Below are 14104 nucleotides of genomic sequence, written 5' to 3'. Positions count from 1 at the left end.
ACATAAAAGATCCCATGGCACTAATTCTAAGAAGAGCAGGGGAGTTATTCCTGGTGTTCCTGGTCAATGTTTATCCCTCAATTAACACCACAAAAACAGATTGCCTGGTTATTATCACGTTACTGTTTGTGGGAGCTTGCTGTGCAAATTGGCTGCCTCGTTTCTTTCCTACATTACAACAGTGACTACAATTCAAAAAAAGTACTCAATTTGCTGTGGAGCACTTTGGGCCATCCTGAGATAGTGAAAGGCACTGTGTAAATGCAAGTCTTTTTTGTAAAATTATTTGCAGAATTGGTGTTAAACAGTCTGATAAATGCAGAACTTCAGGCTACCTTGGAACATAATTGCCAATAGTGTATCCACAAGCTTTCAGCTAAGTTTATAGTAAAGCAAGGGTATTTAAAGATATGAAAAGTTGAGATGCAGTTAGAAAATGCAACATGTTTCCAGTTGTTGAGGGATTGTAGATACAAGATTACATGTAAGAGATTTGGAACATGGAATAGGAGAAACTTCTTTAGAGAGTTATGAGGCTATGGAATTCACCTCAAGGGTTGGTGGTAGAGGCAGAAACTATGTCAACATTCGAGATTAGATTGGATAGATTGAAGGATAAAGAGATAAACCGAAATGGTAAGCAAATGTGACTAGAATAATTTGTTTGCATAGAAAGTAGGTGCAAGTATGGACTGGTTCAGAGAATGACCTGTTTAATGTTGTAAACCTCCAAATATTTCAAAGAGGTTTTCATGCTCTTTTTAAGCACGCATACTATTATTTTCAATGCACTTGATCTCTAAAATTGTTTCTTGCAGATTTACAGTTCCATTGTTCGTTTGACGTTTTGAGACCCGGCACAATGTCGAGCTGTTTTATTGTGCTCTAATCAAATACATGATGATTTGGCTTGAGATTGAGAAAATCACTTAATAGCGTGTGTCAAGTTGGACTGCAATTCTTTGACAAATAACATCTCCACCAAGCCCCATAAGTCAGTGTCCCATAGAATTTTCTGTTTTCTGATCTTCAATTAGAGCATTAGGTCATTATATCCTGGGGCAAACAACTGGTATTCACATTCAAGCACTTGAATAGTGAGTTTTGTTCTCTTTGCTATAGATTATAACAAAGAATACATTTGAGAAACTCACAAGAAAGATTATTAATTCAGTAGTAAAGCAGTAAACAGTGCTAGCGACGTCTTGGAGAAAGAACGGGTATCCCAAAATCATCTGAAAGCTGGATAAATGGAGTGAGGAATGTTGGATGTCACTGCAACTGTAAGATGCTGAGCTGCTATTGTAAACAAATGCAGGGATTCAGCTTGTTAGCCATACTGCTATTGGGAAGAGGTTCCCACTTCATGCTGGATAGGAAAGGTAGATGAGGCATTTACACTTGATGGAGCTTGTCTTTCAATCCTGCTTGGCAGAGAAGAGTAGCAATGACCCTGGTTTAGGAATTAACTAATTTTTTTTTCAGTCAGCCATTCAATATAAAAAACTATTGTCATGCTTAAGTCTCTCCAAATCAAGCTACTGAGAACATTACATAAGTAGCGTTTCAGTTTATCAGATACACTCTCTGAGGGACACATCTCACTTACCTAAGTCTAAAGAACTTAGGTGCATGTTGGCAACTCTCAAATGTGCACAGGTGTGCTACTGGAATCAGCTAAAATGGCTTCTCAGTTTGAAGCATTAGGAATCCTCCTTTTGCTTATCCACTTATCCAAGTAGGACCACACTACCTGTTAGAATTTTGGTTTGCAGGACTAACTGGACATGACCTGGTGAAACCCCAGCCATCAGAGACAGATCTACCCCTCCAGATCTCATTAATAAGCTTCGCTGGGTGATCTTTGGTAGTGCTGTCAAGCTCCATGAACCCGCCTGACCTGGATGTTGAATTGAGCTGCTGCTTTAAATTCTGGAGGATTTTGCTAATTCGCATCATGTTCTAGAGCTGGAAGTGAGTACATCCATTATCTTCAGGGGTTAAAATTTAAATTATGTGATGGGTGTGCAGTCAGATATTCTAATCCTGGAGGCACGTCCACGAGACTGCTCCCTAATGTTACATGAGTAAATAGATCATTGACAAAAATTAACCTTTCCAGCATTGAAAAGCAAATTAGAGCTGACCTTATACAGTAATTTTGTTTATTTATGTGTGCTGTGCTCAAAGGCAGGTCCTTGGCTCATTGTTTGCTGATGCTGAGCCATTTTTCTTGGCAGTCTTTGTTGGTGATGGTTTGCCATTGCCTTCCATGCTCAGGGGCAGGGTGAAGTTGCAGGTCCCAAGTCTACCTCAGCCAGAACAGGAATCAAACCCACACTGTTGGTGTTACTCTGAAACACACGCTAGCCATCTAAGCTAGCTGGCCCCTTCTATATAGTCATACCATGTAGCAAGTGGATTAGAAATGGTAAGTCTAGAACACTACTCCAAATTAAATTGTGACAATGGGGCAAGGAGGTGCAGTTTCATACCAACAAAAAGGGAAATTTTGGACTGATGGTGATGGCACTTGGATTAGACTTGTGGTTAATTTATGGAGCTAAAAGCTCTGCAATTGTTTTCAGAAGCACCTGTAAATACCTCAGATGCTGGAAACCTAAAATAAAAACAGAAAATTCTGGAAATACTCAGCAGGTCGGGCAGCATCTGTGGAGGGAAACAGAGTTAATGCTTCAGGTTGATGCCCTTCATCAGAATTCTTCATTAAAAGAAAGTGTAGGTTCATTCGATATTAAATGAGGTGCTGAAAGAGAAATACAGAGGGAAAGAAAGATTGGATTAAGAGAGACAGATAATATTTTTTTTAAAAGTTTTAGTTTTAAATTTGACTTTTAAAAAATTTCCGACAAGTATGATGTGGAAAATCTTTTCATGCAGCAGTGGTTAAGGCTTAGAATGCACCGCCTTAGAGTGTGGTGGAGCCAGGTTCAATTGAAGCATTCAGAGAAGGCAGGAAAATGGAACTAGGTGAGTTGCTCATTTGGAGAGCTGGTACAGACACAATGGGCCAAATGGCCTCCTCCTGCACTGCAATAATTCTCTGATTCTATGGAAGAATGAAAGGCCACAATTTTAATAGTAAATTTACAGTGCTTTTGGTTGTCAAAAGGACTGTATTGATGAAATTTAGCTTTCTGTAGTGGGTTAGCTATATCTATTGTACAACTTTACCTTTCAATCTAATTGCTTAAGGAGATATCCAGTGCTGGAGCAGACTTAAAGGGATAAATGGCCTACTCCTATTTCTGTGTTCATGACAGTCAATGCATTTTGAAGGTGAGGCAGGGAACAAAATCCATATATTCTGGAATGGTCCCAGCAAACTGTAAGTTAGCAAATGTGACACTGCTAGTCAAGAGAGGAGAGAGAAAAAAGGGAACTGCAGGCCAGTTAGCCTGACATCAGTTCTTGGGAAAGTGCTGGAATTTATTATTAAGGAAGTCTTAACACTGCACTTAGAAAAACATAGTATGATCAGACAAAGTCAACATAGTTTTATGTAAGGGAAATCATGTTGGACAATTTTGTTAAGAGTTTGTTTGAGGATGTAACTAGTAAAGTAGATAAAGGGAACCAGTAGATATGGTATACCTGGATTTCCAAAAGACATTCGATAAAGGGTTAATAGGCAAGATAAGGGCTCATGGAGTTGGGTTTAATAGCATGGATAGAGGATTGGTTAATGGATGGAAAGCAAAGAATATGCATAAATGTAGCTTTCTTTAGTTGGTAGGCTGTGACTAGTGAAATGGTGCAAGGATCAGCTATATACAATCTACTGTATATTAATAACTTAGCGACTAAGAGACAATCAGACTAAGAGTAATGTAACTAAACATGCTGACAGTACAAAGCTAGGTAGAAATGTAAGTTGTAAGGAGGACACAAAGGCTGTAAAGAGATATAGACAGGAAAAGTGAATGGGCAGCAAGATGGCAGATGGTATAACGTGGGGAAGTATGAGGTTATTCTCTGCTCGTAAAGCCTTTGAATGGAAATATGTTTATCCATCAATAACAGCATCACACTTTGTTATACAGTATAAGGGAGGAAATAAAGAGGACGGAGCGAGAGCAGTGAGAGTTAGGGCTGTGAGGTTCACACAATCGGACATAACATTGGTGCCAGAAAACCTTGTGAAGTCTGGTGTTTACCTAGAAAACTTCTGTTGGAGAGACAGAAGATGCAGTCTCATCTCCCACTAATATTAAATCAGAGACAAACACAGTATTAATCTCTCATGCACCCATATTTAACTCTCTCTTGTCTGTTGTAACCTCTGCCGATTTCAGATAGAAATATCTTTTTAAATTAATGACTGTGTAATGGTATTTCTGAGTACAGAGCTTGCAGTTATTTGTTTAGTAATTCAAGTGAAACGAGGTGGTGTGAGACAGATTTGTCTGTGGGCTCCAGTGAATGCACACTGGACAATGTCTGTCTCTTCCTGTTTCACATGGCGGAGAAACACTAGAATTGCATGTGTGCGGCATTGGCAGCAAATGCAGCCTTTCATGACCACTGGATGTCTCAAAGTGCTTTATAGCCAATGAAACACTTTTGAGTTGTAGTCACTGTTGTAATGCAGAAAACATGCAGCTAATTTGCGCTTAGCAAACTCACACAAACAGCAATATGATAATGACCAGATAATCTGTTTTAAATAATGTTGATTGAGGGAGAACTATTAAGATTTATTTATTTCATTTTAGCTGTAGCTCATTGAAGCCACTTGCTTTCATTGACTCTTCAGCAGTACAGAATAGCATGTCTGGTATTAATAGTAACATTTGGGATTTAATTAATCTTGCTTAAGACAAAAGACTTAAACCCAAGTGACCTATACTGAAATTGCTTCGACTGATATTGAATTGCTTTCCATCTAGCTGTAAGGCTAATTTTAAATTTTGAACAGTGATTATAGCTGGATTTTAACATCATCTCTATATGAAATTTAGAAAGCATAAAGTTAATTTAACAGGCCACAATGTGAATCATCCTTCCACAGCCATAAGCAGTTAATGGGTGTTTCGTCTTAAACACAAGGGTTTGGTGGGCTCCCACAACCCATTCAGTGAGGTGCAGTCATCCGCAACCGCCAGGCACATCCTGCTGCATGGTAAGCCAGAGTTCAGAGCAGAATTCTGTTACCATTTACTGGGATTGCCTGAAGCACGGTTTGAGTCCCATACCTTCTAACTCAGGCAGGAATGCTTACCTCTAAACCAAAGGCTTGCTTCTGTGAACAGCAGGTTTTGGATGGCATCCCTCAGAAGTTCGCTGTAGCCCTGCTCTATTTTGCAGTCTATTTACTTCTAAAGAGAAAATGTTGGCTGATGCATAGTGTGAGCATCAGTAATTCATTTCAGCGGTAGGTGGCAGCAATGTCCTATTGGCATAGTGTTATATTATTTCAGAACTGAAATGAAATGAAGATGCAGATATTGAATAGGTTGTAATGTAATACTGAGTTTGATTTATATGTGAAGTATGAGTACTGATAAAGTTTGTAAATACAGAAGATTTTTTACAAGCAAAGTAAAATGCAGAATCCAATTTAGATGGTGCAAAATTTGCTTTGATACATTGGGAATTGGTAAAAGACTGGAGAAATCACAGCATTTCATCTGCCTGATCACAAAAATGAATACCCTTCAATCCCCTCTGCCTCAAATTTCCATGCAGTTCTCTCTCAGATTTTTCCATGCTCTATGCTTCTCTGGGCAGTCATTCTACACGTTCACTGATTACCTTACACAGACATGAAAAAAATGACCTAATGCTGAGGAGGTGTTAGCCAGCTGTTGATATAAACGTGTAAAGTGCATTAAAGGATTAGTGAGCAATATTTTCACCTGGGAGCTAATACCATTTTTATGTTGACTGCCTCTGTGTTGTCAGATTGCTAGCCCCACGTCCAGGATTAGTCAAAATTTTCTCCAAGTGGGAATGGCCTTTCCTGCCACAGACTCCATCCCTGGAGACCACCTCGAGCTGAACTAACCCACAAACTGTGTGTCCTAGTTGACTCTGAGCTGCGCTGCAGACCACATATCCTCTTGACCAAAACTGCCCAATTCCATATCCCTAAAGTCATCTGCCTCGACCCACCTGTTGCTGAAATACACATCCATGCTTTTATTGTTAGTGCTATGTTAATTGTATTATTGAAGTTAAGGATGTACAGGTGGAGGGCATTGATTGATTAAATATCTTGAGATATCTTATTAAGAAAGACTGCTAGGACACTGAACATTGATTAGGGAGGAGGCAGGCATATGTAATGTTGCATTCTGTAAATAAACCTAGTATTAAGTAAAAAAATTATGTCTGAAAAATTCTACTTCACAATCTGGCTCTGAGTGAGTTAACATTTATTACCTCTAGACTCAAATAGTCCAATGCTCTCCTGACCTCTCATCTTCGATCCATCATAAACTGAAGCTCATCCAAAGCTCTGCCACCCATGTCCTAACTTGGATTAAGTCCCATCATCCTTGTGCTCTGCGACCTCCATTGGCTCCAGGTCCACCAATGCCTCAATTTTTAAAGTCCTTGCGTTCAAATTCCTCCATGGCCTCTCACCTCCCTATCTCTGTAACTTCCTCCAGCCCATCAAGGACTTCACATTCCTCCAAACCTGGGCTCTTTTGCATCCTTCACTTCCTTTGCCCCACCATTGATGGCTGTGTCTTCAGCACTCTAAGCCCTAAAATTCTCTGCCTAAACCTCGCCACCTCTCCTTCTTCATGACACTGTTTAAAAAGCTACCCCTTTGACCAAGCTAATAACTGTCCTAATGTCTTCTTCTTTGGCTCGGGGTCCACTTTTGTTTGATTAAACTCCTGTTAAGCACTTTGCAACATTAAAGGTACTATATAAATGCAGATTGTTGTTGTGAAATATTACTGATAAACTGTAAAGAAATTTATTTTTGAAAAGACCAAGGCCCATGTTATGGGGCACTGCCTATGCTAAAGGGGTAAAAGAAGAGTTCTTCTTCCCTGAAGAAGAGTCATACGGACTCGCAACGTTAACTCTGTTTCTTGCTCCACAGATGCTGTTAGACCTGCTGAGTTTTTCCAGCATTTTCTGTTTTTGTAAAAGAAGTGATGTGATAAATCAGATATTGTGATATCAGGGTTGAGTTTTAAAACATGAAGACTGTCAGACAAAAGAAAGACTGAAGGACCTGTGGAATTTCAGTCTTGAGTCGTAAGAGAATAATAAAGAGTTGGAGACTTTGCAATGATTGTAATTACATTGCAGTGAAAGGTGCAGGAAAGAGAAACATACAGGAAGAATGGCATGTTGTACACAGAGTAAGATAGCAAAAGCACTTGAAGACTGAAGTAACAGAGATTTGGAGCACAGAAATAGAAAAGCACAGACTGGCAAGGAAACAAGTTCAACAGCATTATCACTTCCTGTATAATTCAGTGCAGTTAATTAGACAAGCTGCACTTGGTGAACAAGCTCTGTATTGTGCAACAGAGAACAGCAGAACATGCTGTGGTCAGAATGTAAGCATGCTATGCATGCACTGTAAGCATGAGCAGTTTACGTGTCCATCCCAAGTTGTGGCCTATCTCATGACCCTGGAGAAGCTTCTATTTTATCAAAGAGTCGATTCTCTCAATGAATCTATGATCTTGTTTGTGCCAAAAAATCATTGCAGACAAAAAAAGCAATGCTATGAATGCTGGATATTTGACATAAAAATAAAAAGTGCAAGAAGTGTGCATCATGCAGGCATCGGAAAGGAAAGGTTAAACTTTCAGTTTCTGAAGGAGTCTCCATCTGAAGTCCTTGGCCTGTTTTTTAATTTTCAGATTCCCTGCACATTTTCAGAATTTTCTGTTATTTCAAATAACTCAGCTACTATTTCTCTCAGACTCAGATACTCATAGGCACTAAAGCAAAAGCAAAATTTGGCAGATGTTGGAAATATGAAAGAGTTAATGGAGCAATTGAATTAAACACTTGAGCCTAAGAGAAAAACACTACAACCTTGAAGAACGATAGCATCTTGTCTGACCACTATAGCAGGATGGGCCTTGAGACATTCCATGTGTCTCTCTCGGGCCGAATATAATCAAAGTTGTGATAACCAAGTGTGTAGGCACTGCACCTGTTGTGAAGGAATGGAAATGAACTAAAACATGGATTGGTCAGTTAACGTATGCAAATAAGTGGATTGAGATGTGCAAAATTTACTGATTGGTTGTAAAATGCTTTTAAGCAAGTGCTTGTGTATTCTGCTTTGAGACAGTACAATAACTCTCTCTGTATTGTCCTCCCTCGTGCACAAGTAATAAATGGGGTTTCTACGTATGAAATGATGCCTCGGTGTGATTAATCTCCGACAGTTTCTGGAGGTCTCACGAAGATGACTAACCCCTAGGGTTGAGTCACGGAGCGCCAGCGTTAGGACCTTGCGGTTCAAGGACTCCTCAGTCCGCGGCAGCCCTATTTGGGCTTCTGGGGTTCGTTGACCTGCGATCTGCCTTCGCCTGCCTGTGGCTGACTCTCAGAGTAAGTCATCTATTTAAATATTTGGGAGATTAATTTGGCCAGTAATTTAGTGTAAGTTAGTAGTAGTATTCCCAGGGATTCGAGTCCCCTGGAGGTAAAAAGTAGTGGTAGTTATTCCCAGGGGTTCGAGTCCCCTGGAGGTGAAAAGTAATTTCTGTGTTTTCTTTTGTGTATATTATTAAGTAAAAATGGGAAATATGACATCAAAGAAACCCCAGGTTCCCCCTTTGAAGGGATCCCCAAATGCTTATATGTATGTCCATTATGGGTCTGAAAGTGTCCATCATGTTTCTGATTGGGTAAAATGGACCCAAGGTAAGGGAGAAAGTTTCCTGCCAGACAGAACTTTTAATCGGAATAGAATTGAGCGCTTATAATATGTTTTAAGGGAAGTAGATAATCCGCTACTGAATTTTCTGTAACTTAAAAAAAAAATGAATTGGTCTAGGTTACATGAGCAGTTTGTGCTGAGGAGAGAGAGAGAGAGAGGGGGTACCCCTAGGGGGTTAATGAGCAATTGACAAGCAGCAGCAGAAAAAATGTGAGCTTTCATCAGTTTGAAGGTCCCTATAGGTGGAGCCTTCAAGATCCCTTTATTTCCCCACTGCTACTGGAAGCTTCATTTAGAGTTAAATTCATTATTATAGGAGTGTCGATACATACCTTTATCTATGTGTTTGTTTGTATGCAATGAAGCATTTGTATGTGAGCTTTAATGTGTTTTCTTCCCTGAATTGTCTTTTGTGTGTGTAGTTGAGCACTTTAGAGTCAAAAGCCCCATATTAGATTAAAGGAAAAGTTTATTCAAATATTCCAAAGTTTTGAGTATAAGATTTGAGTTGAGATTTCTGGCAAAAATCGTAATTTGAAGGTAGTGTAAAGATAAAACAGGGCTTGCCTTTGTTTGAGATGAACCAACCCTTGTACCACCCCCTTGCAGACTAGTAGGGAATAACCCTCATCATCAGCTTCCAAGCTGATTGGGATTAATACATATGAGTTTGTATTCTAAAATTCGAGGAAAAAAAATTACTTGAAATTCAGAAGGATTCTAGGAAAATGAAAAGACATAAACACAAGGTCTAGATGGTTCCACTGGGTAAAAAGGGGTTTCTTAAGAAGAGATGAATTAAATATTAAATGAAATCTGCTTTCCAAAAGCACTGGAATTTGAATTTGGGACAATTTTGAGATGTAAAGTCCAGTGTAATTTAACAGGTTACTTTTGAATCACTAGGATGCTATCTAAGATAAAGAATGTGTCGATAAACCTACGGAAATGATAACTTGGATACAAATCATTACACATGAAAAAGAGGTTTTAATTTTGATAGTGTAAATTACAGTTCTTACAAAGTTTAAAAATTTGTGGTTTGGTTCTTGATAAAGTTCTCAAAAGGGAATTTTCATTTTAAAAGGTTTGACAACAATTGGCACTAATTCAAATGCTGCAAGCTTTTGTATTGGTAAAGTCTGTTCCCAAAATGTGAAGTTAAGCTCAAGATCTTGACAAAGTTTGGCAGAAATTCATTTTTTGGCAGAGTTAATGAATCTGGGATAATGCAAAAAAAAGTCAGACATAATTTAGTGGGTCAATAAGATGTTGTTTGAGAAGAAGATAAGGAAGCAAGACATGTCAATGCTTGATTTCTGTTTTAAAACTGTTATGAGAATATTTTATTTATTTTAAAGTCTTTCCAGTCAACCTGGACAAGATAAGATATAAGCTGCTGCATGTGTAAAATGGTATGAGGCAAGTAGGAGAAAGAGTTAAGGAAAGAGGACATAATGTACAAACTGTTTTAAGGGAAATGAATTTGATAATCTGGCCATCAACTGAGGCATTGGAACTGCACGGGGGAGATAAGCAAAGATCTAGAGACAGAGATCCCCGTTGAAATGGAATAGTTAATATGGCCTAAAGCGTAAGGAAACATTTTAAACAATCAAGACAATAGAGAAACTGAACTCGAGAACCTTAGGATGATCATGGTCAGGAAAGAAAACTTAGAGGTAAAACTATGAGGAATCTGTAGTTCAGGAAGTGAAATGTAAGGAGAAATAATACTTAGCAACAATTTACCACAAGATGGATACAGGTAAAGGGAAAGCTGGAAAAAAGCTAAATAGATGTATTACTGATTATATTAATATGCCTGCAAGCTACAAAAAGTAAAACCACAAGATTAATACCTTGATGACAGGCAGAGTTAAGCGGTTCCCAGAGAGAACCATCACTGGAAGTGAAGATACTGTGAGCCATTGAAAGATAGGATAAGAAGGTGCATTGTAGAGTTGTTTAAGGAACTGAGACAGCAGCAGGAGAGAGTAAACTGGAAGGAGTGGGGGATTACGGTGGCAAGCGATCAGAAACTGAAGGTCACGTTTGCGGAATGAACAGATGCATTTCAGCAAAGCAATCACCCTGTATAACACCTCATGATTTGGTTTCTTTATTGGGGAGACCAAACACAGATTGGGTGGTCACTTTGCAGGACGCATCTGTTCAACTGCTTAGATAGGAGCCCACTGAGTTTTTCCAGGATTTCCTGTTCTTATTATACATAAACACTCATGGGTCCGAAATGAAATTGTGATACAAATGTACGACTTACTAAATGAGTTATCGCCTCTGCTAAAGTAGTGTTGGCAGAAAAGAGAGCCCGTCGGAAGGAAAAAACATCAACATTGGGACAATGCCAGCTGCGGAAGTGACTACCACTCATGAATTGGTCTCTACAGCCACAAAAAACGATGTCCAATCCAGAAGTGATATACACCTTGGGTGCAGTCCATCATCTCCTGAGACAGATGGATGCCAAAGAGGCTGCCTCTGCTAAAATAGTGGAGCAAGGAATTTCAAAACAATGTCCTTATCATAACTTAGAGTCTTACTGGATATTTCTCTCAATCAGCACTGAGAGCCATTCTCATGAAAGAGGCCTCACTCCTCTAAGTGAATTATCATTCCCTGTAAAGTAAAGCATGATCTTACGTCTGGTAACATAGTGTTGCCTGGGGCCAACTGTAATTTGCTTCCTGGAAATGACACACTTAAATAATGAAGAGTAGTGGGAGGAGCCTCATGTAGACCATAAACAGCAGCACAGACTAGTTGTGCTGAATGGTCCATTTCTGTGCTGTAGACCCTATTGGCAGAATCGTCCCAGATTTGCACTAAGTCCGGTAGCGGGTGGGTAAATTAACATTTAACCCGCCGGCTGCAATGGCAGGTTTTAACAGTCTATCATCCCAAACCTGCCTCATCAGTTATGCATTCCCAGGAAACACGCCATTTCCATGGTGGGCGGGGTCTCATTCACCCACCACGCCATCATCTTACCGCTTCTTCACGCCGGGAGCCATATTTAAAGTCCAGCCGCGTGCACACATCTCAGTGCTTCCGGCCAACAACTACTGCAGGAAAGACGACCATGAAAAGCAAAAAGACTGCGGCTCCAGGTTTAGTGCCTCACCGCTGGAACACCTTTTGGACACTGTGGAGGCCCGCCGTGATGTCCTCTACCCCTGCTCTGGCTGCAGGCTGGACAGCAGCGTGACCAACCAGGCTTGGAAGGTGGTGGCAGTGGTGATCAGTGCCAATGACGCACAGAAGAGGTTGGCCTTCCAATGCAGATAGAGGATGAATTAATTACCTCTTCCGTGCAATTATTCTAAACTCATACACTCAAGCCCATCACACATTCACTGGCATCTCACTCACTGCCAGCTCAAGGGGCATCACCACCCATTCTCTCTCACACACCCTCACAAGTCCATCTGGCCTCATCTCCTCTGGAGACTACCCCCTCAGCCCTCACCATCCTGAGGCCATTTGCACAAATCAACATGTGCCCCCACACACACCCTGGGATACCCTCCTTCCCCAGTACAGCTCTCGTTCTGCAGCCCCTTCCCTTGCCTGAGGCCACTTGTCCCTCTTCTCCAAGCAAGCCCTAGCCCTGCAGCCATTGAAAAGCCACCCACATATGGCTGATCTGGTAGGTAGAGAAAGGCCATGATCCCTCCTAAAAGTAATGTGCTGTTTGGGAAGCCTGGCGCTGGTGACTGCGAGTGCTGACTGAAGCAAGGTAGGCAAATAAACCTTGAAGACCCGAGCGAAGTGCAGCCCACCATGTCGCTTATGTGCTTTTGTGAAACATGTTGGCATGTTTTCCTGCCAACGTGGTTGGACATTCCAGCGGGGAGGGGAATGATTCCAGCGGGCAAGCCTAATAATGATATGCAGATTATATTACAATGAGGTTCCTGATGTCTGATGGCGGAGAATGTGGTGCTCCGTTGGCGGGCTGAGCGGACAATCGCAAACTGGTTTCACACCCTCGTGAAACTGATTGTGCCATAATGTCCGCTTACACCACCAAACACACCTGACGCCAGCAGGCACGGAAAATCCTGGCCTATGTAGTTCCTTGTATGATTTCTTGCGGAAGAATTGCCAGTATCTGATTCTGTGACTATGAAGCAGGTATAACGATATAAACTGTGATCAGCCTTGAATTGCTCTATCAAAGAGTCAGCATGATGGACTAAGAGCAGGGGACTTTCCAATTGTAGCCATGACTGTGGTATTACCCCTCTGTCGCATTACATCCCCGCCTGAATTGCCAATTCTCAGAACTCTCACATCGTATTATTTATATTAAAATTTGAATGGAGCTGCAAGAAAAATGCAACGCTATATTATTAATTATATTAACTCAAGTCACAAAAGCTTACCACGGTGTGGCAATTCAAAACAAGCATGAGAAACTGGTCCTGATAATAACTGTAAACTTGGAAGGGAGCAAGGGGAAGGGTTTGTGGTCAGGAAGCAATCTCCCTATGCAGTAATGCTTGACCGGCTTCTTACCGGCAGCTGCTAATTGACCACAACATGCTTTATTCAAGGCAGGAGTCAACGAATCGCGCACTTCTGGGTTGGCTTCTTGCACCCTGCTGAAAAATTCACCCCATTAACCCTGTTTCTCTCTCCATAGATGCTGCCAGACCTGCTGAGTATTTCCAGCAGTTTCTGTTTTTACGAATTGGTTCTTGCTTTGAAGGTATATTTTATGGACAAGTTATATCAAGCCTGTGAGTTCAGGATAAACTGAATTGCATTTTCTCAAAGTACAAATAATGCAAAACAAGTTTATTTTTGTGTTTGGAATTAGTCACTTAACCTAACAGGTTTCCTATTTTAACCATTGCAAATGCTGCACTTGATTTTGTGTTGCATATTTTTTCCATATGCAATATTTCTGCTGGAGATGCTTAATATACAGTTTATTTTTTGCATTGATTTGGAGCAGCAATGAACTGTCCCATGGATTAACAGTATTTGGAATACTGCCTGCAATTCCTTTGTATGGTCAAGGCTTTCTTGGATAGAGGGCAAAGAGAAGACGAGTGAGGATTTAGGGCAGGACTGGAAATTCCCTCCAAAAGCCAATGGATTTCTTGCTGGTTCGCTAAATTTTCCATCCCATCTGGGAAAACCCTGGCCAGAGTAAGGGTACATGAAAGAGAAGAATCTTTGATT

This window comes from Carcharodon carcharias, chromosome 23 (genome assembly GCF_017639515.1).
Source record: "Carcharodon carcharias isolate sCarCar2 chromosome 23, sCarCar2.pri, whole genome shotgun sequence".
NCBI lineage: Eukaryota > Metazoa > Chordata > Chondrichthyes > Lamniformes > Lamnidae > Carcharodon > Carcharodon carcharias.
Note: the sequence above shows the minus strand (reverse complement) of the source record.